The sequence below is a fragment of the Amblyomma americanum genome, chromosome 2 (genome assembly GCF_052857255.1).
Source record: "Amblyomma americanum isolate KBUSLIRL-KWMA chromosome 2, ASM5285725v1, whole genome shotgun sequence".
Lineage (NCBI taxonomy): Eukaryota > Metazoa > Arthropoda > Arachnida > Ixodida > Ixodidae > Amblyomma > Amblyomma americanum.
This window is the reverse complement of record NC_135498.1, coordinates 91923970-91950473: the sequence shown is the minus strand read 5'-3', so window position 1 is coordinate 91950473 and position 26504 is coordinate 91923970. Positions and strand designations below refer to the sequence as shown.

At 48.2% G+C, this 26504-nt stretch overlaps 1 pseudogene; it reads right to left on the bottom strand.

The window, feature by feature from the left end:
* Positions 1-23286: 23286 nt before the first annotated feature.
* LOC144118806 (uncharacterized) lies at positions 23287-24640 on the bottom strand (annotated as a pseudogene).
* Positions 24641-26504: the final 1864 nt, after the last annotated feature.

Sequence of the window (26504 nt, the reverse complement as noted above, 5' to 3'; positions counted from 1 at the left end):
GCCCCCACTGCAGCCCTCAACGCGTGCCACGCCTAGCCTTCTTGGGAAGCGACGGCGAGACGATGGGGCCAATAAGGTGCTGCGCCAGATGCTGTATGAATCGCATCGCTTGGATTCCCTTACTGACGCCCGGAACCGCCAGGACGCTGCTTTTCAACAAAGCATGCTGGAGGTGTGTACTCGCTGCGCACACTGCACTTTGAAGAGTCGAAGCCATCACCTGAAGCATAAATATCAGTGATCTCTTTTGAGCACCTCTACTTCTGTTTTGACGCCTCTTGTGGGAGGTGGTTGGGACAGCTGAGTTTATGAAACTGACACGAGTCTTCTACAGCCATACTTTGTCCAAAATATCTCAGCACCTGAAATTTTACATAAAGCTTAAGCGAGATCTCAAAATTGGTTGTCAGTAATAATTTGTAATTGGAAGTATTTTTACATGCAGGCCATATGGGAGGTGACAGATGCTGTGCAGGCGTCAAATGGTCAGCAAGAGCTGCTCATCCAGAATGTGAACCTACTGACGCTAATCTTACAAAAGCAGCTTGAGCCACCTGCACCACATTGAATTGTTCATATTTATGTCATTATTTGCTTGTTTTTATTTTTATGAAAGAACCTCTTCATATGTTTATATTTATTCAAGAACATTATTTACTTCTCTGCCAGGTGCAGACTCATTGAACTATTTTTAGTTTGCTTGTTAAAATTTGTTTTATGTGTTTGTTTATTTACATTGTCTGCTTCTCTGTCAGGTTTCTGTTTTTGTATTTATTCAAGATCATCTCTGTCATGTGCCATAGCATCATTTTTTTTATTTCTTGTAAGCTCTGCAGGCCCGGATGCTTCACACTGTTTATTTTCTTCCAGTTATGTAATTTAAGCTCTGCCAGGTGTGAAAGCCTCCTATACTCTTTTATTTTCCATTCCTTTCAAATGTTTACCTGCAGCTGTGGCAGGTGCACAAGGTGCAATTTCTAGTGCTTGTTTTCTTTCATTGCAATATGTGGGCAAGTGCAATATGTGGGGAAAAGTTGTTCTGAAGTGACTGTAGTTATGAATTTTACAGGCATATTTTTAGCGCAAAGGACGGGACGAGATACAGACAAGACCAACTAGCCCAACAACTCACCCTGTTGTCGTAGTTATGAAGGGCATCATAATATGGGGATTCTGGATAAATTTTGAACACTTCGATTTTGTGTCTGTTAAGGTTGTTTGCATGTTCCTGAGTCGTTTTTTTTTCGCATTACTTTTCCTGCTTTTCCGTAAAGTGTCCATTGTGTGCATTGTAACATGTTCTATCCTCAGTAGACCCGAGGAAAAATGAGGCTTGCCAGCATTCGTCCAAAGTCGCTTCTGAACTAGTGTTGAATGCAGGCAAAAAAAAATTTGGCGGATGCTTGAGCTCCGCCTTTAAAGGTATGATGCAACAATGTTAATATCTCTCGTTTGTGGATCCCTTTACAACTTCAAACGCAGCCATGTTGGCATCATCGTCTGTGATACTCGTGTGTCTTTTACACGTAACATGATTTTTTTAGTCCACTAAAATCTACGAAGAGCAATGTCTTGTGTAGCACTTGCTGTGCATTCCACCAGTTATGCAATGTGTTTCAGAAAACTGCAAACCAGGGCTGCATCGGGCCTACAAGTCTGCACAACATGCCAAACCTGTGATTACTAGCATTCAAGCTGGCAGTCAAGATGAAGCTTTTTTTTTTAAGGGGCAAACAGCGTGTAAGACTTAGACGGAAAGCAAAGAAAACATAGGACGAGTGCTCATCCTGTGTTTCCTGTGCTTTCCGGCTATGTCTTTCGCACTGTTCGCCTTAAAAATGTACAGCCAACTCGCCCGTTTGGCCAGAGTGTAAGATACAACTGTTATTGTGCAATCTCTGCGCAGCACTCGACAAGGCATATGCAAATCACTGTTGATGCTGCATGCTTTTGTTTCCCTGCTGTGTGTTACAGTTGGCAAACTAGTATGAACAGCTGTGGCGAAAAAAATTATTGTGACCAATGAATAAACGTGGTGCAAAAACAAACGCTTTACTGGTTCCTAGCAGTCTCCACACCACACTTTTCCCTCGTGCACATTCATCAAACACATAGTTACAGCAAGCAACTGTTTGCCTAAGTGGGCAGGTCGACGTAAGCAACGGCGAAAGACGGTGTACAAGGATGCATTTCACTTGTTGGACGAGCTGTTTCGGCGTGTATTTCGACTTGAGAAGGAGAAAGTGCAGTAGCTGTGCGGCAAGCTTGCTGATGCACTGAAAGGCGTACTGGTGACCACTGCCGGTGGAGCAGCAGTTGGTGTGTGCACTTCATATCTTGACACTGGAGGCTTTCAAGCACACGTAAGAAAAAGTAATTTACAAATGCTGGAATGTGGCTACCAGTGGCCAAGGGCATCATATCACACAGGGGCTCACGCACTAACAGAGGGCAATGGCACTGCCCGTAGCAAGAGTGGCTACGACAACTCGCCACGCCAGCACGGCGAGTCATTGCAGCCACAGCTGCCAGATGGTCTAGGGCTTAGTGCCGGTGGTGCTGCTGTTGCCGCTGCTGCTGCCGCTGCTGCTGTCGCCGCACCATCTGCAGGTGTGCTTGCCTCTGCGGACAGGTTGTGCCAAAGAGGCCAATTATACGGTCTCGCATGGCTCTACCACGCAGGTAGGTCATGCGGGATCCTGTCCCCGCCAAGTACCCGGCAAGCAGAGGTGGTCCATTGTTGTCAGGGTCATCAGTAGTGTCGTCTTCGTCTGCAGCCAGGGCTTCTTCAAGACAGATGTTGTGCAACGCAGCACACGCTGCAATGATGACCACCGCCCGCTCCGGCTCGTAGTGGAGTGTCCGGTACCTTTGAAGGCACCGGAAGCGGCTTTTGAGAACACCAATGCAGCGTTCCACAACACATCGCATTGAGGCGTGTGCTGCGTTGTACTGCCCTTCTGCAGTGTTTGCACCAGGATGCCCTGACATTGGTGTGAGCAGCCACGGCTCCAGTGGATATCCACTGTCTCCTGCACGACCAAAATTTGCAGTGAAGTGTGTTGTTGCCTATGTAATAAATGATTCATATCAAGCAGCTCAAAGCCAGTATGCTGAACCAGAATTCATAGGCATGCAGAATATTCATGACTAAGGGGTACCTCTGTAAGCACAGCCTTCTAGGTTAATGATGTACTGTGATATCTTACACGACAATAACGATGTGCACACCTCTTCTGCCTTGATGTTTTACGCTTCAAATACGATTCACTTTATAACAATGTTTCTTGTGCCTCTGCACCAGCAGTAACAGTAAATACACAAAAATAAATACGATACATCATATTGTTGCATGTCATCCATGTTATAACCCGCCTCTTTTAGGTATGAGCCACTGCTGTAGCTTAATACGTGCTGTCGAAGTGCTGCTTACCCAGAAGAAACTCTCCATCCTCCAGCAGCCCGTGCTGCACCTTCCGACGCAGCCGTGAGTAGCGCCAAGAAAAGGCATCGTGACAAGACCCCGGGCAGCGAGGGTCGACCGCAAGGATCTTCATGTCTGCGTCGCAGATCTGCGAGAAACACAGGCAGACAATCTTGGACGTGAACTTCCACTGTCGAGGTCGCGGCTTTCGAACCCATGCGGTCAGAAAGCCAGTCTACTCACGATCATGGTGTTCATCGCATAGTATCCTTTGCGGCTCCAGAATGCTGCCCGGTTTGCTGGGTCTCCCCGCGGCGCTTTTATGGCAATCAGCGTGCCGTCGACGCAGCCGACGACGCCTGGGATGGTGCCGCGGGGAAGGAAGGTGCCTTCGCTGCCGCTTTTTCCTCGGGGTGCGCCGGGAAACGCACCCATCCCTTCTGTGCGCCGACTTTGCAGATGGCCTCAGCCACATGCCGCACGCACTTGCTCACCGTCGGTTGTGCGAGGCCGACGGTCTGCTCGTTGCCGACGCACACTTGAAAGCCCCCGGAGGCAAAAAAAAAAAACGGAGAGCGCACAGCACCTGCCGCCGCACCGACAAAACGCTCGTCCGTACGCCTCGCAGTTCGTCTGCAAGTTCGCCGCACAACCACTCCACTTTCTCCTTGTCGAGTCGAAATAACCGACGGAACAGCTCGTCCTCGTACACCGTCCTTCGTCGTTGCTGGCGCCGACGTTGCCGCCTCCGCCACCAATAAACAGCAGACGACGCCGCCGCCATTTTCCCTCTAAAACTCTGTAGACCGACTCTTCGCGGTCGCAAAAAACAGTCTAAAACCGCGGGCATAATTAGGTGTTCAACGTCATGCGTTTTTTCTTGTCCGTGACGCCATTGCAGCTTCCCGTGACGCAACTTTTCAAAATGGCGCCGGCGACCAATAGGAGCGGGCATTTTAGAGCGCTCTCAATTGTAGAGCGGTCGGAGCGAGTTCCGTAATCCGGGCCCAGATCTCCGTATAGCTTTTTCCGCTGTACGTCACTTAAACATTCGTTAGAAAAACGCACTCAAAGAAATTTAAAACTTTCAGCAACTTTCTGAAGTAACCTGATATTCTTCCAGAAAAACTTTTTGTTCCCACAACAAAATAAACCAAAACACAGCTGAACCTTAGGTAACACGCAGTTCTAAAAAAAAAATATCGGGAACATCTCGAAAGAAGAAAAACCTGTTGACGAGCTGGCGCAGAAATAGATGTTTCAGCTCAAGACTATCTTTCACACGTCTAAACAAATTCGTCCGTCTGCACCGCTCCCTGCTCGATGACCAAGCAAAAACAGCTAAAGGGCGATGTAACTTATGTCCATTTGCCCGGGAAGAGTGCAACACTTGCATGACATACCAGAGTTTGCTTTAAAAAAAACGAGGTTACACACCGTTGCTCTCGCAGAGATGGATAAATGTGCCCCCTTCCATTTATCTTCTTTTTCACGTACTTCGTTCATTGTTCTTTCCAGTATGAATCATTGTCCCTGTAGCAGTTCAGTGGAAAACCTAAGTATACAACGGGGAGGGTGCAGGGGGGGGGGGGGGGGTTTACCCAGAACACTTTTGCAAAAAGATCTGGTGCCGATAGTCAGCCCCATGCCAAAGTTCCTGGCACTTTTGCCCCGTTCACATTACTTCCGGTTGAATTCCTGAAACTTAGCACACAGAACGGCCTCCCGTATGCTACTCTGATTCACGGCAAAGACCTCTAAGTCATCCGCGCACGCAAGCAAGTTGCCTTAAGCTGCCTGGAACCTATAACCTTGGACAGCCTCGTTTTTAATAATGTACAAACATAGCGTCTCTATATAAATGGAAAACAAAAGGGGACTGGGGGGCAGCCATGGCGTACAGAACGTTGCACTCTAAGGCTAAGGAGGCCCCCAGACTTTCGATTATAATTAATCTCGCAGTGCAGCCGCTGTACGCCATGTCCACGTCCTCTCGGATTACTGAACCTACATTCGGGTGGCCAAGAATACTGAGCAAAATTTCGTGGGCTACAAAGTTAAATCCTTTTTCGAGGTCTAGTTGGAGGACGGCCACACATTCACCAGTTAGATCATAACACTCGAGCGCTGATCTTGCCGTGTGTATGTTATTCATAATTGATCTCCCCTAATACAACAGGTTTGGTGAGGACCAACATTATCGTGAATTACTGACTGCAGTCTCCTTGCTAGCACTTTCATTTATATTTTATAATCAACATTAGTCCAGGAAATTGGCCTGTATGCTGTGACCTGCTGCAGCTGTTCCTCGTTATTTTTCATTCGAATTAGAATAGTATAAGATAACCAATAAGACAGCGGCAATCTATTTACTTCATAGGCTTCTTGGAACACATCAGTCAATACTGGTTCTATTTCGTTCAACTCCTTATAGAAAGCTGCACTTAGGCCGTCTGGCCCAGGCGACTTTCCCATATTTCAAATTTCCACCGATTTGTCAACCTCGAGTTCTGTGATTGCTATCTCTAATCTTTCCTTCGTGACCTCGTCTAGTCGCGGCACAGCTGTAAGAAACTTTTCCTTGAAAGGTTTATGTCGAGCACCTGTTTGCCGAGACGCTCCTGATAATACTGGAAGAAGCCTCGTCCGATATGATTGTCTTCAGGATAGCATGAAACCTCATTCAATCTTATCAATGTGGTTTTTCTCTGCATGAGCCTTTTCCATTCCCAGTGCTCTTTTCGACGGCGTCTCGCCTATGGCCCAGTTTTCCGCCCTTGCACGCACTAACGCTCCTCGGTATCTCTTTTTCCATCACTGCAAGCTGTTCTTTTATTTTTCTGATATCTTCTATCCATCGGCGGGGTGCCTTACATTATTGCTCATGTAGTTTTGTCAGCAAAGCCTTTAGCTGGGTTTCTTCAATTTTCTCCTGATACGGCAGCCTGCTGGACCTATGAATGGCTTTTATTTTGATCTGCTCTTTGCACATCTACCATTGCTTCCAGATTTCGTGCAATGTGCCCGGCGTCACTTTAATCAGTTCATCCGATAAAACACGTCTAAAGCCCTCATCACTGAGCAATTTCTTGTTATAATTCCATAAGTCTCAGGTAAATGCATTGCTTCGTTTTTTATTGCCTAGAAAACATGCATTTCACTAAACAGTGATCCGTGAATGTCAGGGACGTAACTTAGTATTCATTGCATATGGGAACCTAATCCAGCGGCAGGAAAATTCTGTTAAGGCGCGCGTGGCTCGAACGCTGGAAGTGCGTGTACCGTATAGCACGCGCACAGCCCCGGCAATTAGTCACATCTTCCATATTACACTGGTTTGTTAAACGGCACCTGTGTTGGCGGTAACGCCCGCCTTATAACGGCGTTACCGTTAACGTACTCGTTACCCTTTCGGAACTATAACGGGTAACGTATTTCCGTTAATATTTTTTTTTGGTAACGTGAGCTGTCATGTTACTAGTTACTTTTTATCCCACTTGTCCCCCCCCCCCCCATTTTTTTGGAGGAAAAAAGCGAAGAGCACCTAAAGCGATGTTGCAAATAAACAAAACGGACCGGTGCTAGCGACGACCCTTGTTGCAGCTCGCATGCACGCCAGGAAACACCTCTCCTTGACGACGCACCCAACTAAAAGAAAAAGTGTAGCCGCAAAAACACGAAACTCGTGCACAAACACACATTCACACACTTGCCTTCACTTATCTCCCTTCGCAAACCACTCACACACACAACTCTCTAAAGAGTGCAAGCATGCCGAGCATTTTGGAACTTCACATTTTTCAGAATTACTGTAAATTGTTGAGAAGTTCAGAGATCATTTATTTACAAATTGAGAATTGGAGATGAAGTGTCATTTTGTGTTTATAATGTCACATTCAGAAAATGGTTTCGCTATGTGCCACAGAGTTGTAAGTAGGGTAAAACTTCAACAAAAAAAAAAACAGCCGTTCGTAACACTAGGCCTCCGTCCTCTGTGTCCTGTATTACACCGCTGGCTGAACATTAAATGGTTGGCTATATCAAACAGTTCACGTATCAAAATTCTAAAGCTCAGAATTATTTTCTTGTGATAAGCAACTTGTTTAGGTAACGAGAATCGTTTAAGCAGTGGACTACTTTTTCGTTGTCGAGTAATTCTGTGTGCGGCGGCTGAATGTGGGCGGAGCTTCACTGCAGACATATGTTGTATCCGACTCTTTTAGGCCACTGTAACATTGCTAAGCTCGTGCACATTTGTGCAAAATATTATCGTTAAATCAGTATTTCGGCTAAAGTCGTTGTTTTTTTTTGCGCTAGAAGTTTTATGTGAAATATGAGCTTTATAAATTTGTTATCGTGAGGAGTTCTTGCAGCGAAGACGCACTGAATGAAATTTATGGCCATGGAGTAATGGTAACGCGTTACCTTTTTTTGTATCGCTAACGTAGGGCGGTAGCACGTTCTCTTTAATTTTGCGCAACGAGTAGTCTATTTAGTTACTTTTTTTCGGTAACGCCTACAACGCTGACTGGCACAACACCTCAGCACTCTTGTCTCTGAAGCCGCGTGTGCTGATTTTCTCCAGAGCATTCAGTGCGCAGTAAAAGTCACCGAACATTACTACTTGCCTTTCGGTACTTAACTGCTACATAACATTCTCGAAAGGGAGTGTTGTTTCCCTAACAATGTTAGGACCATACACACAAATAATGCGCCGGTCAGCACTGCTGTATGCACAATCGGCTACTACACACCATCCTGACAAGCATGAGCAATTAGCCTGTACAATCAGACCAAGCCGCTTTTTGACAAACAATACGCACCGAGCCGATGTCCCTACCACGTGGCGAACAATGGCTCAAAATCTAGCCGCGAAACGTCGCGCCATGCTCCCGGTCTCTTCCTCCCCATCAACCTTTGTTTATTGCTCGGCAAGCACGTCAATATCATGGTCAGTCAGGACCTGGCTCTGCTTCTTTTTTGCTGCCAATCCCCTGACATTTAAAGTGGCTACTCTGAAGGTGATGTCAGGCGCCATTCTCATCAAGGGTTAAACGACCGAAAGCATGATGCTCATCTTTCTGGTCCGGCTAGACGCCGTCGTCGGAGCCGCCTCCGTCCGGTGCGAGCAGCTGAACTGGCAGCGAGGGCGCTTTATCCCCTGCACGCCTCTCGGAAGAAAGGTTTGGCCGTGGACGTAGTGCGTACCGCCGGGCTTGGACTGTTTTTGCTGGCAGCTCGTCGACGCCAGGGGCTGATGCCTTGTCACCTTCGAGATCGGATTGTGTGTGTGGTCACTTGGCTGGGGCTGTGACGCTGGGCGTACGAGCACCGCTAGTGTCTGGGTGCTCCTCACCATTATCCTGCTCGATGTCGTTTGCCGGCTGACGTCACGTCTCTGCCCCTTTCCTAGTGAGATCAGGTGTAGCGTCACTTCTCCCGCATCGCTGGCGGCATTGGTGTCTCGAGCGGAGTTCCTCGACGAGTCTGACTCCCGCGCCTGCGTTCGCACCTCTCCGGCTCCTGTTGCCGCCTCCTCCGCCTCGGCTAGATCCATAGTCAGCTCCGCCGATCGTTCCCTCGTTCCAAGTCCCGCGGCCGAAGCGTATGTGAACACAAAGCCAGCCTCCTCATGTCTGTAACGCCTACATTTTGAACATCGGGGCACCTTAGATTCGCGGCGGACGTGTCCCGACAGCGTAAGCACTGCATCGCCCCCCAGGCACCACGACAAAGGCTAATTCCCCGGCGACTCGCAGCTCGTGCGGGAAATAATCTGCCTTAAAGCCGGGCTTCAATTTCAGGAGCACGGTCCTCGTGGTGGGCCCACTCACGTTGACGCCTAGAACTCGCCACATCTCCTGGGTCACCTCGGTCACATTCCCAAAACCAACAAACGACGTCCGGATGTCATCTGCCGCGCCGTACAACATCCAGTGCAGTCGCAGCTTCACCTGTTGGTCTTCGGAATCGAAGACGAGGCAACAACGACGTTTAACTTCCCGTTCCTTAAACGCCGCCAGATTCTTCGTTGGTTCTGTGCTGGTTAATGTGACAGCCCAAACATGGTTGATCTGTTACGCCTCCAACGCCACAACGTTGGGGAGCGCACCAGTGGGGAGCGCACCAGGGCGTAGGCGGAAATCCTCCACCCTGTATGGCCTAACTCGCATATCGCCGGGCAAAAAAAAGCGTGTTAAAAACAACGCAATAAATGTTATCAAGCCTGTTTCTGCGGCTGGAAAGGGCCGCTATCGCCGCTCCGCTGGAGCATACGATTCTGCGACCATTAACGCATGTGGCCGGAAGTATAATAGATCGCTCAGGCATCCTGAGATAACACGGGCGCATTAAAAATTGGTGCAGAGTAAAACCCTCCTATTTGATCTGCATAAAAACAAAGAAATGACATCAGAAGTGTGATTAGAATCCACTCCAAGAAGACCGGACTGCGAACTGAACGCAGCGCCTTTGACCGCTCGGCAATCCTGAATCTTTTTTTCTTTATTGCCTGGCTTTGGCTCACATTTAACCAAAAAACACTCAACAAAAAACACAAAACGCTATATACATAAGACACTGTCGTGGTCAGCCAGCACGAGTCTGGCTTCGGCAAATTAAAATTCACATAGCATACACGACGGCTCTAGGCATGAAATGCCCTCAGGAGGCTCCGACGCTTCTTTCAGGATGGCATGAAACCAGTTCATTCTTTCCCGAAAATAAATTCGCGCTGGTCGTGCATCTGTATAACAATGATGTCCCGATATTCTAGATCGCCATGTACTGTGGAGGCCCAAAAGCATTATGAGATCAAATGGTACCCCATCCTCATTGTCAGTGCTTAAATAACGAATTCCCTGCGCGTCAAGTAGTAGCTCTTTCTTTATTGTCTTTTGTAACACATCCCAAAAATAAACGCCATCCCAGCAATGCAAAAAAACATGGTCTATCGTTTCGGGCTGTTTAAAAATTAAGCAGCTTGTTCCCCACGGTAAAAAAAAAAATCCTTTCTCTCTAAAAACTTTTTAACTGCTAGCCTACCGGTGTGTAACTTAAAAAAGAAGGACTTTACTCCTGGTGGCACCTGCATTTTCTACACTCTTTTAAAAACATCACTTCCCGAACCCCCACCGTACAAGGCCCCGTACATCGGCCCTGGGAAAACATTATCACAAAGATCACGGTACAACTTTTTTCTTTTAGTTTTGTACAAATGACCCCTCAAAAACGTGCAGAAAGAAGCCTAACATTTTCCACAATCTCTTTGTAGTAACCAAAAATTCCACCCGAGAGCTCTTCTGTGGATACAACAAACTACGACAGCAATCGCCGCAGCCTCACTTCGCACACGGTGCGCAAGAACGGGTTTGTGACGTCGCGAAAAAAAAAAAACGGTTCACCAACTGCCTTAAAGAGAGGTGCCCTAGCTCCAATTCACCGTCTTTTACCCGCCGGAACAGGTTCGTTCTGCTGCAACGTTCCCCTTCGGAAGCCCATATGAGGACGGCAAAAATCCGGTGTAGCTTCTGAATGTTCACACGAGAGCAATGCAACACCTGCATCACATACCAGAGCTTTGTAATAAAAAAAAAGGCTGGCGACGGTAGCTCTGGCGAAAATTGAGAGGTTGGTGCCTTTCCATTTTCCAGCTCTGTCACGTGCTTCTTTAGTTCGCTGTTTCAAATACTCCTCGCTTTAGCGATAAGCATCGAGCGGAGTGCCCAAATTCTTGCCTGGGGTCGTCGCCCACGGTACGTTGGCGAAATGGTCCGGGTGGGACGTCCACCATCCATGCCAGAGTCCGAGGCATTTGTACCAATTAACACCACTACCTGTGACTTCGCTGAACTCGCGTACACACCCGACAGTTTCGCTTATGTTCCGCTGATCAACTGCGAATACAGCAACGCCATCTGATTAAGCCAGCAGCTTACCTTCAGCTGCTTGTAGCTTAAAGCCATTAACACTATTGTTTTCTATTATTTTCATACACGGCGTTTAAATGTAAATATCAAATAAGAGAGGGCTGAGGGGGCAGCCCTGACGCATCGAACGCTAATGGGGGTGCCATACTCTTGTTAACGATCAATCTTGTTGTGCCGTTTCGATACGCCAGGGCTACACCCTCAAAGGTAACTGAATCGCCGTTCACATGGTCTAAAACGGAAAACAAAATTTCATGACAAACACAATCAAAAGCCTTTTCGAAATCCATGGGAAGCATGACCACTCGCCCGATAATGTCATCGCAGCTTTCAAGCACACTGTGCGCTTTTTGAAAGTTGGAAAAAATCGAGCGCCCTTTTTTTCCACATGTCTGGTGGGGCCTAACAATAACCGATATCGCTGTCTGCGTCTTCGCGCCAATACCTTCATAAAAATATTGTAGTCCACATTAGTGAGTGCTATCGGTCAATATGCGGTAAAAGATTGTAATTTCTCTATTCCATCAGTTGTAGGTATGAGTACTGTGTGGGAACTCCCGAGAGAAGGAGGTAAAACGTTTATTCTATAGGCTCCATTAAACATTGTACACAGCACCGGGGCAATTTCATGCTTAAATTCTTTATAAAATGCTGCACTGAATCCATCTGGTCGTGATGATTTTCCGAGATTTAATTCATCTATTGCGTGCTCTACTTCGCTTTGAGCTATTGCTAGTTCCATTCTCATTTTCCTTTCATCCTCCGCCCGTGGCATTGCACCAAGAAACTGATGCTTAAATGTGACTGCGTCTACCAGATGCTATGAAAAAAGTATATGGTAGAATTCATTAAAGGCTGCTTTGATGTGGTCAGTGTCTGCCGATAAGATACCCCTCCCCCCCATTCTATTTTGCCGATCTGATTCCTTGGGGAGTGGACTTTTTCTTTAACCGAGAGCACGTTTTGATGGCGCTTCGCAGCAGCTCTGTCTTGCGCCCTCGCCTTCACCAGTGCTCCGCGATAACGCTCTTCTTCCATAAGCTCTATTTTTTGTTTTCCTGACATCTTCTATCCATTTCCTAGGTTGTTTGCATTCCTGCTTCAGGAACGTTTGCAGCGGTGCCCTTAACTCGGCTTCGTATTGCTTTTGTTTATACCGGATACAAGTAGCCCTTTCTATTGCTTTTATTTTTAAATATCCTTTACTGAGCTCCCACTGTTGCCAAATCTGCAGGTTCTTTCACGGGTTTATTTTTCCTATTTCATCCTTTACTGCTCGGTAGCAGACATCGTCGTGAAGAAGCGTGTTGTTTAGCTTCCACATTTCCCATGAAAGTGCATTGCCTCGCTTCACACTTCCCAGGCAGCACTCAACTAAACCGTGGTCTGAGAAGGACACACCCGCAGCTTCATAATGGCCGCCTTCAGGGGCAAAGTCAACTGATGCGTAAATGTGGTCCAGCCGTGCATGGCTTCAGCCCTGAAAATGAGTGAACTTCACTGCCCGCGATCAAGCTCGAGAAGCCGTGCCAACTCCCGTCACCGGTCCCGGTACGAATCCTTCCCACCCCTGACCAGACAGCCCACGTCTGAGAAACAAGGAAAAACCGGAGAGTCAGCATTTGACAAACAGGTGAGCTGGGGTCCGTGACCTCCTTTCCTTGTCCGTGAGAATTATCAGCTTAAAGCACAGCTCGAACAGCCGAGGAAGAAAATCTATCACAGTCAACAAATCAATAACCTTAGCCAGCAACTTGAATTGCTACTACAAAGAATCCCGCCAACAACGAAAACGGAAATCCCTCAAGATATCCCCTTTCTCACCCCGGTAGCAAGCCCCATGAACTCACCCACCCAAAGCACACCTGCCAAGCGCAGAGCAAAAGAAAACACTACCACTGAGGACGTCACAACGTTAGGAACCCCGATAATGCGATCACTATTCTTGAACAGAAAATGGAAAAGAAATTCGAAGCCATGAGCACATGGACGAGCAATCTCAACAACAGAATAACGACGCTCGAGCAGAGATCTAGCGCCCACGACGCCATCGCTGCTCAGGTGCAGAGCAAAACAAACCAAGTGTTTCCCCCACATAAATCAAACTCATCCCATTCGCTTTCAGAACAGAGCATGATGGCAGCAAATCACAAGGAACTCAGAGTGTGGCACTGGAATTGCAGAGTATATCGCTCCAAGCGAAGCAATCTGCAACTCTACATTCAATCTCTCTCCTACACAAAATCCCCACAGTCATCGCGCTACAGGAAGCTCAAGCTCCTGTCAAACTAGTCAACTACACTCGCCACTCTCCAAATTCAACTGCAGGAAAGGAGCACAGCTCTCCACACTAATTCAGAACGAGGGACTCACCCTCGTCAATAATCCGCAACAACATACGCGCATCGGTAACAGCGTGCAACACATCACCACTCCCGATCTCACACTCACAAAGAAGATCACAAAATGTCAGTGGTCGAACACGCAGACCTTCCTAGAGTGCGACCACTAAATAATTGAAACCTCACTCTCGCTAAACTCACTCGCCCCCTTCATTAAAAAGAAGCTGCAGATCACAGACTGGGACAAGTTTCGAAACCTCCGGAACGACGTCCCCACACACATCAAACATCTTGCGAGGTGGGTGGCAGAACTCACAAAGGATGTCGCTAAAGCAACATCTGAGATACCGAGCAATCGCGAATCGGAAACGATCGACACTAGACTCCTTCACATGTGGGAGGCTCACTCCAGCCTGCAGAAACGATGGCTTCGTAACAAACACAACAGATCACTCAAGTTAAGGATATCAGCCTTGATCAAGGAAATAAAGGAACATGCGGCACAACTAACCCGTCAGCAATGTAGTCAGCTCTGCAACAGTATGGAGGGCAACCTGAGCCTAAGAGACATATGGAAATTGCTGCGCTGCCTCTTAAAACCCCACAACACGAAGAGCACGCAACAGCGTAATATAACACGCCCCATTCACAGAATAGGTATGGATGATGATGTCTTGATCCATAATCTCAAACACAGGTACCTCACAACAACCCACAAATTACCCCTCCCTTCCTACTTGGGTGCAGAAAACCCCGAGCTCGATGCGGACATAACTACGTGGGAGGTTAGGGCAGCAATGTTCAAACTTCGCACCACGTCTGCGAAAGCTGCAGCAGATAGGATCACAAACAAAACGACACTAAATTTGGAGGAGAACTCCATCCAAGCTCTAAGAGAACTTTTCAACAAGCACTGGAAGGAAGGTACTCTTCCCTCCGAGTAGACCCACGCGAGGGTCACTTTCATCCCCAAACAGGGAAACCGCTAGACCTTTTAGACCTTAGGCCAATCTCCCTCAGTTCGTGCTTGGGAAAGCTATTTGAGCAAGTAATCCTAAACAGACAGCAAAATTACATGGAAACAAAAGAGCTCTTTCCCCATACAATGCTAGGATTCGGAAGCCATCTATCAACACAAGACATAATGCTTCAAATCTAAGAAGAGATCCTACATCCAAAACATTGCAAACGCTCACGAGCACTGCTAGCCGTAGACCTCACTAAGGCGTTTGACAATGTCCAACACACAGACATTCTGGACGCCTTATCCAATCTAGGAGTCGGGACTCGAACACATAAATACAAAGCAGCTTTACTACGAGACCGCACAGCGGAAATCAAACTAGGCCCTAAAGAGTCCCACTTTTTTCCTCTGGGCAGCAAGGGGCCATCCCACGGGTCAGTCGTATCTCCACTACTTTTCAAAATCACTCTCATTCCCATGGCTCGCAAGCAAAAGCGCATCCCAAACCTGTCCCACTCCTTCTATGCAGACAACATTGCGTTATGCACCATCATGGGGAATGTTGGGACCTTGGAAGAATCCCTTCAGGCAGGTGCGGACGCGGTAGTGGAGTGCGCAGCCTCTATAGGCAGCCTCGCATGCTCATCTGCTAAGTCTGAACTCTTGCTACTACACCCGACGCCGAACCGCAACAGGAAGGAAAACCTCTTCATACACGTCGAGGTCAATGGTCTACCAGTGCCAGAGGTTGAAAAGATACGCATCCCAGGCATGTTCTTACAAAACAATGAACTCAACACGGAGACCATCTCCAAACTAACAATCACGACCTATCAAAACACCCGACTGATTAGAGAATAGCCAACAAGTACCGAGGCATGTGTGAGTATGACCTGAGGCGGCTGGTGCAGGCATTCGTGATTAGCCGGATGGTTTACTCTCTTCCCTACCTTTACCTCAGAAAGGCAGAAGAGGAGAAGGTAGATGACTAATAAGACAGGCGTACAAGTCAGCCTTAAATCTCCCACAACTAGCTCCCACCACCCATCTCCTACGCATGGGAGTACACAATACGCTACAGGCTAAGGTCAGCGGGCTTCCCCAAAGATGTGATAGCGCTTGCTAGCAACAAGATCCTGAAGAAGATGAAGTCGTTTGGTAGACATGAAGCACAGGAAAATTCCGGCAATGACAGAACGAAGTATGCGGTAATACCCTACATTCATCAGTTATCCCATAGGCTTAAGCAGGTTGGCACTAGATATGGGGTAAAAGTGCTCTTTTCGGTCCCTAATAAACTAGGCAAGGTTTGTGCTATTGTTGACAAAAGAGCCCGGGAACAGAAGCAAATAAGAGGCAAAAGAAAAAATGCATGCCAGGTGGATCATGAGTCAACCTTTGTGCCATGTGCAGAGGGAGTGGTTTATGACATACCTTTTAAATGCGGCAAGAGTTACATTGGGCAAACCGGTAAATGCATAAATACACGCTTACGTCAGCATAAAACCTCTTTGAATGGTGCTCCTTCATCAAATCTGTCCCTTCATTACAGAGATTGTCTTCTAAACAAACCCGGTGTGTCTAACAAAAAAGCATGCTTTCCTCTGCTTAACAGGGCTAAGATTAAATTCAGACATCCAGATCAGTTAACTAGGGAGTTGTGTGAAGCCTATCACATTCACAAGAACATCGACACGTGCGTTAGCACACCATCTGTAAACTTACATGAGTGTGAAATTTTGTATCTAGATTTTTAACTCTCTTTTGCGTGCCTGGTGGGGGAAGCGCAGGCGCTTTGGGTTGTCAGTTGTGTGCATATAATCTGTGTTTTTTCAAATAAACTTTCAGTTGTTAGTAGCGCTTGTCCTTGTCTTCCTTCTCTGTTCTTGTTCCTAGTCGCAGCGCTGGTGAAATTGTGAATATGTACCAACTAGCTCAAACCACCATTTTGCTACAGGAACTAACTGAAGCTCATCGCATGGCTCAGATTGACAGACTCTCCTGCATAAGTACAGGCAGGCACATTCTCGCCTCTCTAAAGATTCAGCCAACATGTCCACCCTCCAACAACACGCACGCCATCCCAACACACATCAGGGACAGACTTATAGTTCACCCTCTGCCAAAAAACGTACACCCAGTTCAAACCCAGGCCAGACGTGAAGCCCATGCCAGCACTCTATACAAAGCTCATGCAAACGACAAAGACGCGGTCTACGTGGACGCGGAAGGGTACATTCCACAATTCGGCCTACGCCATCACCGTAGCTTCGCATGACCTCAAACACATAGCCTCATGCTCGATTAAGGCAACAGCCTCACTTGAAGCCGAAGAAGCAGCCATAGCTTTTGCCATTTCCTCCCTCGCTGCCACACTCATTCTGAGTGACTCTAAAACAGCAATCACGAAATTTGCACGGGGACAGATTCATTCTACCACCCAAAAAATTCTCAATTCTTGCTCTACAGAACCCCGACCAGTTCAAATTGTTAAGGTGCCAGCCCACTCAGGCAACCCCGGAAACTCTCTTGCTCGAGCGTACGTCAACCGAGCAGGGAACACCGTAGACCGGCGTAGCGCTGCTAGGGACCGGCTCGTCGCCTATCATGAAATAACCCTCCATTACCCTCCATTACCCTCCATTACAGGGAGCAAAGACTCGTCTATCCTCCACCACACATCTCCCTCTCGAAAGAACAGCAAACTACCTGGAGACAGCTCCAGGCTCGCACATTCCCTTCACCGGCTTTGTTAGCCCTTATCCACAAAGGCCAATACAGACCCGAATTTTGTGGGGCTCCGAGAGCCAACTTTGACCACATTTTATAACTCTGCCGAGAATTTCGAACACCGTCTCCCCGGAACCTCACGGACAAAGAGGGTTTGTAGATCTCGGTCTCCAGCTCCGAACCAGCCTAACAAAGGCGACTGGTAGAGTGGGCTGAAGAGGTCGCCGCACGTCATGGAATGTTGGCCGACACCTGGGATCGAGAGCCAGTCCAACCCTAGGCAGTGACTCATCCATTAGGTTCATCAATAAAATTTTCACCTACCTAACTCACTGCACCCTCACCGCACCCTCAAGACATTAAGCCACACCCTCGAGATTTCCGTTCTCAATCATTCGCATCAACACTTCAGTGCTCTTGTCTCGAATCCCCCGCATGCTTAACTTATCGCGCTCATTAAGGACACATTTGAAGTAGCCTAAGACAATGAGCTGCCTCTCCATGCAAACGCGCTCTTGGATACATTGGAAAAAGCAACACTTTCCTCGACCACATTCGGCGGGTACACGGTAACAATGCGCCACTCAATGATGTTAAGAGAAAAATCAAGGACAATTCACCATCTAAACACACACGAAAAATAAGCCTGCACCTCTAGCCCCGGCATCTTCTTTACAAAGAGCGCGCATCCAGCCGATGTCCCCAGTGCATGACTGACGACAGCAAAAAATCTAGTCGTGAAGCGTCGCACCATGCCGTCGGTTCCTTCGTTGCCGTCCACTTTCGTCTCCTGCACGGCCTATACATCTATATCGCGCTCCGTAATAAGTCGGTACACCTGGCCTTGCTTTCTCCTGGTCGCCAGGAACCTGATATTTAATGTAGCGACTTTAAAGGCGGAAGCGGGAGTCTTTTTTACGCAAGAGGAAGGACCCAACAGCACGGTGCTTGCCTCCCACGTCTAGCGCGTGGCTAGACGCCCCTGTTGCCGCCGGTATCATCAGGCGGAAGAACATCAGCCTGATCGAGGAGTACCTTGACGCCGGCCCGCTTGTCAGCCAGAAACTTTCGGCGCGACCGTAGCATCCAACGCCGGGCTTGAGCCGTTTTTGCAGGGGGTTCCTCGAAGCCGGGCACTACCAGCATGTCCCCTTCGATGGTGCACTGGTCGTGAAGACGCTTCGGCGGGGTGATGATGGGGAGCGTGAAGCTAGTTGTGCGGGCGTCGCTCTTCTCGTGGTGGTCCTCGTTCGGGTATTTTGCCTCGACGGTCTCGGGCTTTGTTGGGCAGGCCCCGTTCCCTGACATGTCGTTAGCGAAGCCTAGGGAGTCTGCCGTTGGTGGTTGGCTCGCTGGTTCGTCGGCAGCCTGGGTATTATCACTGAAACTCACAGACGTAGCAAGCGTTGAAGCCGGCTTGGCCGCCTCGTCCGTACTAGTCACGTCTTCCTCCGTCTCGGCGACGCCCATGAGTTGCGCGGTGTCGTTCGCCTTTCCGAGCATGGTCGCCGACGCGTAGGTACGGCAGCAATCCGCGTCCGCGTGGCCGTAACGCCTCCACTGGGAACACCTGGGCACATTGCAGTCGCGGCCCAACGTGACCCGTGCCTTGGCAACGCAGGCACTGCATCGTCCGCCCGGGCACAACCGCGAGGGCCAGCTCGCCGGCTACTGGACCCTGGTGTGGCAAATCATCCACATTCATTCCAGGCCTCAACTTGAGTAGCACAGTTCTTGTGGTTGAGCCTTTCTCCTTCATCGCTTGCACGCGCCAGTGCTCCCCCGTCACCTCAAGCTATGTCATGGCTGACGATCGGCAATGGCGTCAGAATTCATGCTAATTTGTCCTTAAGTCAGAACGCAAAGTTGTCGAGCCGCGGTACGCATACATGTATATCATACACAAGTAATTCTGCTGGTTGCCTCGATACGCAACAGCAGCAACTATATCTCGCAGCACACTAGTTTAGATGAGGAGCACTGCGAGCTCCGAACCGCAGCCATAATTATTGTTCAAAAGCTTGTTCAACGCGCAAAAAAACGCACGGGGGTAAGTGCGGACGTTTCATGGTTGAACAGTAGCCCTAACATGCGACAGGAGGAACGCGCACATGGGAGATTCCTCCCGGTCGCCTCGTCTCTTCGCGCTGCAGTACAGCAGTGAACCCACTCCAACTCATCCAGTTTGGAATTCTTTTGTAGTTTAAAAGGCCTTTGGGAGCAATTAAGCAGGTAACTATAATTTAACAAACAAATGCTTTACCTCGCGCGACTCGTCTAACCGTGCCGGTGATCTAATTTAGATCATGCTTACAGGCGTTACAAGAAGTTGGTCAAGATAAAAAAAAAACAGCGAAAAAAACGCAGGGCCAGGAGAAGACACACACAGACGGTCGCCGAAAAGAAGTTGGTGACCAGGCTTTTATGCAGCAGCGCTACACACCAACGCTTCGGCGCAATTTTCGTTTTTTTTATTGCCACTTGCATATGCGCCTCAACAAAAGATATGCAGGCGCATGCACCTACACAAAACATGTGTATCACTGATGTCGGATTTGGCTTTCGTGTTACCCTGGTAGGATGTGAAAGACCCATACTGGGTTAACGAAATTTCCGGCTTGCAGGCACCGCCACGCAGTCGCTTCTCTATTATTAGCTTCTTATCCGGTGGTGGCACCAGTTTTCTCTTTAGTCTGAGTTCTCAAAGATTTCAGAATAGGTTTGCGCGTGCTCGTCCAGGTTCTGACAGTCCGGCGGTTCCACGGTTACCCGGAAGCAGAGAATTTGGGAATGCGCTGACTACCCTGCCCCGCCGCGGTGGCTCAGTCGTTAGGGCGCTCGACTACTGATCCGGAGTTCCCGGGTTCGAACCCGACCGCGGCGGGTGCGTTTTTCCTCCATAAAAACGCACCCTCCATAAGGCGCCTGTGTGCTGTGCGATGTCAGTGCATGTTAAAGATCCCCAGGTGGTCGAAATTATTCCGGAGCCCTCCACTACCGCACCTCTCTCTACCTTTCTTCTTTCACTCCCTCCTTTATCCCTTCGCTTACGGCGCGGTTCAGGTGTCCAACGATATATGAGACAGATACTGCGCCATTTGCCTTTCCCAAAAAAACAATTATTATTATCTACCCTGGTGTCGACACAGATATTGATAGCAGAAAAAGCTAAGAACCCCTGCTGCGCAGCGAACCACCCGCTCGGCAGAGACAAAAAAATACGCCTGGCAGCTGAGGCCGCGAAGAGATGAAATCTCTTTGTTAGCCTTTAGTCACGGAGGTTGCGGCACCCGCCCTCCAGGACTTCGTGCAGGAGCGGTGAGTAGTAAGGGGTCTCCATTTCCGCGGAAATAAAAGCTGCCATCCATCCATCCATCCATCCATCCATTTACCCACCCACCCACCCACCATCCGTCTATCCATCCATCCATTCATCCATCCATCCAACCATCCATCCACCCATCCACCCATCCATCCATCCATCCATCCACCCATCCATCCATCCACCCATTTATCCATCCATCCAACCATCCACCCATCCATTCAACCATACATCCACCCGTCCACCCGTCCGTCCATCCGTCCGTCCATCCATCCGGTCCATCCATCCATCCGTCCGTCCATCCGTCCAACCGTTCACACCGTCAACCCATCCACCCACCCACCCACCATCCATCCGTACATCCATCCATCCATCCGTCCGTCGTCCGTCCGTCCACCCACCCACCCATCCATCCAACCATCCATCCATCCATCCACCCACCCACCCACCTATCCATCCACCCATCCATCCACCCATCCACCCACCCATCCATCCAACCATCCATCCACCCGTCCACCCCATCCATTCAACCATCCATCCACCCGTCCATCCATACGTCCGTCCATCCATCGGTCCATCTATACATCCGTCCGTCCGTCCATCCGTCCAGCCACCCACCCATCCATCCATCCGTCCATCCATCCGTCCGTCCGTCCATCCATCCATCCATCCATCCATCCATCCATCCGTCCATCCATCCATCCGTCCATCCGTCCATCCATCCATCGATCCATCCATCCATCCATCCATCCATCCATCCATCCGTCCATCCATCCATCCATACGTCCATCCACCCATTCATCCATCCATGCATCCGTCCGTCCGTCCGTCCGTCCGTCCGTCCATCCATCCATCCATCCATCCATCCATCCATCCATCCATCCATCCATCCATCCATCCGTCATCCATCCGTCCATCCGTCCGTCCGTCCGTCCGTCCGTCCGTCCGTCCGTCCGTCCGTCCGTCCGTCCGTCCGTCCGTCCATCCATCCATCCATCCAGTCGAGATTTCCAACAGGGGAAAATGTCGCGACTTGACTTTCGCTGCCCGCGCTCTCCGCGAAGTCGTTGGTTCCGCCGTTTTCTGAAGGTCCTGATGGCTCGAACACGCATGGTGAAAGTCCAAACAGTTCAACACTGCTTGAATTAACCATAATTTCCAAAACGTAGCTAGCCCTTAAAACCCAGCTGAAGCAACATGCAACGCAGCAATGCCCTCGATGCCGACCGGAGATCCCCGTGGATGACGTCACGACAGTCCCGGCCAATCGAGGGCAAGAGCGGCGTTCGCTCGGCACCCTGAGGCGATGGGGCGCATTTTCTTAAAAAAAAAACAGCTTTTCGCGTTTATTTCCGCTCTTTTTGAATGATATTCTTTTCAGGGGACTAAAAGCTAAACATGACGTACCGAACATTTTTTTTCAAAAAGTGCTTCAGCTTGCCTTTAATCTGATACGCCCCCAACGCCACGACGTCGGCGACCACACAAACGTTGGCAAGGGCGCCCCGAAAATCTTCAACACTGTAGGGCCTCGCTCGCACGTCACCGTGAAGGAACACCGTGTTAAGAACAACACGTCCTGTTGGCAGAGTAGGCAAAACAATCCCGTACTCGTTATCTCCGAGAGCCGCCACGGTGGCTGAGTGGTTACAGAGTTCGGCTACTGGCCCGAAAGACGCGGGTACGATCCGGCCGCGGCGGTCGAATTTCGATGGAGGCGAAATTCTAGAGGCTCGTGTACTGTGCGATGTCAGTGCACGTTAATGAACCCCAGGTGGCCGAAATTTCCGGAGCCCTTCACTACGGCGTCTCTCATAGCCTGAGTCGCTTTGGTACGTTAGACCCCCTTAAACCAAACCGTTATCTCCGTAGGCATTAAACCTGTTTCCGTGGCCAGCAAGAGCCGCTATCGCGCTCCCCGGGACTCCTGAACATGCGTCCGCACCGAACGCTAGCCGAAGTGGAATCGCATCCTGACAGAAGACGGGTGCAGGGAAATCGGTGCAGAGTAAAACCTTCCGTCTTGGTCTTGTGTGCATAAAAGAAAAAAAATTAGATGTCAGAAGTGGGATTTGAACCCACGCCCGGAAAACCGGACTGCGACCTGAACCAACATCACCTACACTTTTTAAGGCCTCTCCACGTTTGCGTGACGTCACCGCACTGCGACGGCCCAGTAGGTTCGGCTTCCGCGCTCGCACGCATTTCGGGCATTTCAAAGTGCTGATTATGTCTCTCGAAAAGAAAATTACTTTTTTTTAAAATCGTGTTTTGCTTGCCCACACTCTAACCGAATGTTTTTTTTTGTTCTTGTTTCTTTGAAAGTATAAGCAGTTACATTTTAGCAGACTTTTACTGACTTTATATCAAAGCGCGCATGTGTGAAGATACGTCGTAATATTTTTTGTATTGAAAATGAACAACGCAGAGGACTTTCACAAGTCGTATTTTATCTTCAGATGAGAAACACGATCAGTAGGAGTAGGAGGTAAGGAAACTGTTACAGCACTGAATCATAAAATGCAGTAAGTGAAGCCAACAACAGAAAAGATATAAATAGAAAGCAAACAAAAGAAAATATGCAGAATATATAATAATACAACGCAAAAACTGGTTTCGAAACTAAAAAAACTAACAAAAACAGTCACAAGCACACAGAGTAGTCAATTCTTCAATGTCTTCAATTTTCTCTCTTTTTCTTTTGCAGCCTTTTCAACTATAAGTTGATCATTTTTTCTTTTACAAAGGTTATTTAGAAGCGTGTTTGCTGCTGCACTTAGGACATAGTGCATTACCAACTGTGGAGTGTGCCCATTCTCACACACATCAAAGTCAATGCCGTCGTTTAACACATCATGTGTGAGTGCCAAGAGAGCCTCCTTTTTGATTTGGTAGTGCATGAAACTGTGTCGCATGCTGTTCGCTTCTCAGTTTGTCAAGAACTATTTCAGCAGTAAAAACAGCATTTACTATGGCAGGCTATGGAAACTTGACTACCACGTGTCATGGCCTTGACTAACTCCCCACCTTCTACTTCAATTTCATCTTCTAGCATTAAGTTTTCTTTGCAAGTCATGAATGACGGCTTTTTGAACGCAGCGTGGGCACAATAGCCAGCAACGTAAGTGGTTGCTGGGAGATTGGCGCCATCGCATAATCGTCGTCCATTACCTCAATGTCAAACACTTCAAGTACTGCATCGTTTACTGCCACCGCATCTGTTGCAGCCTCAAACTCTGGGAGCTCCAGAATGTTCTGCAGACGAAGCTTTCGCTCCGAGTCATAGACTTGTCTTATGGAAATGTGGTATTGCGCACCGGAGAGTTGGCGGTATTTGCCAAACCTCTCTTCCAAGCAGTCAGTCCGAAACTTTCCTAAAAGTAGATATGTACTCGAAGTTCATTTCATCTAGGCAATACCTAGTCACCTTTACCAAGGTGTCTGTCGTGAGTCGGAGCGCACTGTGAGTCTCTATTGTAAGTATGCCTGTGTCAAATTTGAGAGACTGCCACAGATCTAGCCACTTCACTATACTTAACAGAAACTGGATCTGTGGACTTGACGCTGATGTAATCGGTGACCGCAGCTCATCACGAAGTCGGGTACCCCCTTGTTGCATGTATTTACATTTACAATGTTCCACCACTTTGTTATTGTTTCAAGGAACTGTGCAGTACCAGACACATGATCTAACTCAAGTCTGGGCCCACATGCTCGCAGAGCTGCTGCCGTAGACGGGCTGAAAATCCTTAGCGCAAGCTTGACATTCTGGCGCTCAATATTCGATGGGTTCAGAGATTTAGACGAAAGTGTTGGTGCTGATTTAATAAGCTGACCCTGTTCTTTCGAGTGAAGTTCTCGAAGTGTTTTAAATGAAGCTATAAGTATAGGTGGCTTTATATTAGGTCCTGTGGGGCTAGGAAAGAACATGCATGTTCCAGCATTTCGCTGATTGATCCAGTTATTCCTGACGCTTTTTATTAAGTGTACAGGATCAATCAGAAAAAGAGAGGACGTTTAGAGTCTGCATGGTGTGGATACACACTCTGAAGTTTGCAGGGGGCCCCAAAAAGTGACATTGTTTTCAGGTTGATTGAGTTATTGTCGGCTATGACTAACGATTATACGCAACCCAACTTCCTCTAGCTGAGTAATGATGCTATGCAGAATAGTGTGAAGCTGCTGTGCGTTGATGCGCTCTACTGGCAGTATGTGCACAACATTCTTCTGACGCGAATGCAAGCTTTGCATCATAAAAACATGGGCTGTTTTTGCTGCATTAGGGCTATTTGTAGCCGCACCAATAATTACTCCTCCCTTATAATCAAAATACGGCTGCAGGTGAATTTCGTCCATCATGAGTACAACAATTTTTTCATGCTCTGTCATTGCTGCGACAAGCTTCTTTGCATACGATAGGAAAGAAGTGCCTTGCGGTTCAGCTGCCGGGCTTACGCTGTAGGAGTTACATATACGACGTATTGTAGATTGATGGGGTAATCTAAGGTTTCCGGAACTGTGAAGGAACCTATAAGCATGCGGAGAAACTGTAAATAAATGCTTGAAAATACCAGCAACTCTGCAGAATACCGGATGACCTGCTATGCTTGACAAGAAGAAAAGAAACTTGCTCTTTCAAAAAACTAACTGCATTGGGTTGTTCAACATCTGCCAGTTCACAATTTAAGGCATCTTCAAGCAAGGAAAGTGCCAACTTAAGCAAACCATCAATTTTTTCTTCATGTTTGACAACAAGTTTCCCTGAAACGACTCTACAGCATCCAGCAGACCTATCAAGCAACGGATATCATGTACTGTGTGAGGGATGGTATCTATGCCATCAATTGTAGTCAGTTGCACATTTCGGTAATGAACTTTCACCGTGAGGTTCTCTAAGACCGTGACTGACGACAAAACACGAGGGACGTCACCAACACCAAGATTGAGAAAAAGGGCGCAGGCAGGTCGAGAAATAACATTCCAAAAATCAGAAAGCTTGATTTGAGGAAGGCACTCCAGTAGAACTTGGAAAGTGTCATCTTGTTCTTTGCTTCTCATCCTCGTGTGTCTGAGTGACATGGCGATGGGCATCTCGTAAAGAAGCTGCTTCAAGACGCATTCTCTTTTCAGTCGGTGCTTCTCGGGACGTAGTGGCGGGCGCAGAAAGGTACGCGGGACAGTTCGGGAATACACTGGAATGGCGTCGGAGCTGAGACGAGCGATCTTCAATTTTGCCTCGACGACTTTGCCTGTTTTTGAGTCCACATACTTAGAAGAAGTCCGAATGTCTGATTCTTTAAAGTGCCGCTCGCAGACCTGCAAAGCCCAGCGCAGATAAGGTTAGCATATTTAAGATGATTAATTCCATGTGTGCAATAGCAATTAGCGCAGTGAAATATTTCAAATTTAGAATATTTCCAGCTCGCCCACTAGGCCATGTTGTAGCGCATTATGTACACACAGCTACGTCGCGGAATAAATATCACGCTTTTTCGACTTACCACTGAGCGCTTTCCGGGTTAGAAATCAGCACGTGGAATGGCTTTCAACCATTGCCTCCTTCTGTCAGCATCAGCTGGCAAAGTGAAGACGCGCACAGTCTTTTCTCCATCGTAATTCCCGCGGCAGCCGGGAACACAACAGTGTCCTGGCATTTTAACAAATGGCTCAGGAACTGTCACACGCGCACAGCACTTTCACAGACGTTTCCTAGGATTGCACTTCGAGTATTCACAGCCCGCAAGGAAGCTTCAGCAAAAGACACAGAAAGAAAGAACGGCGGAGGAACAGCATG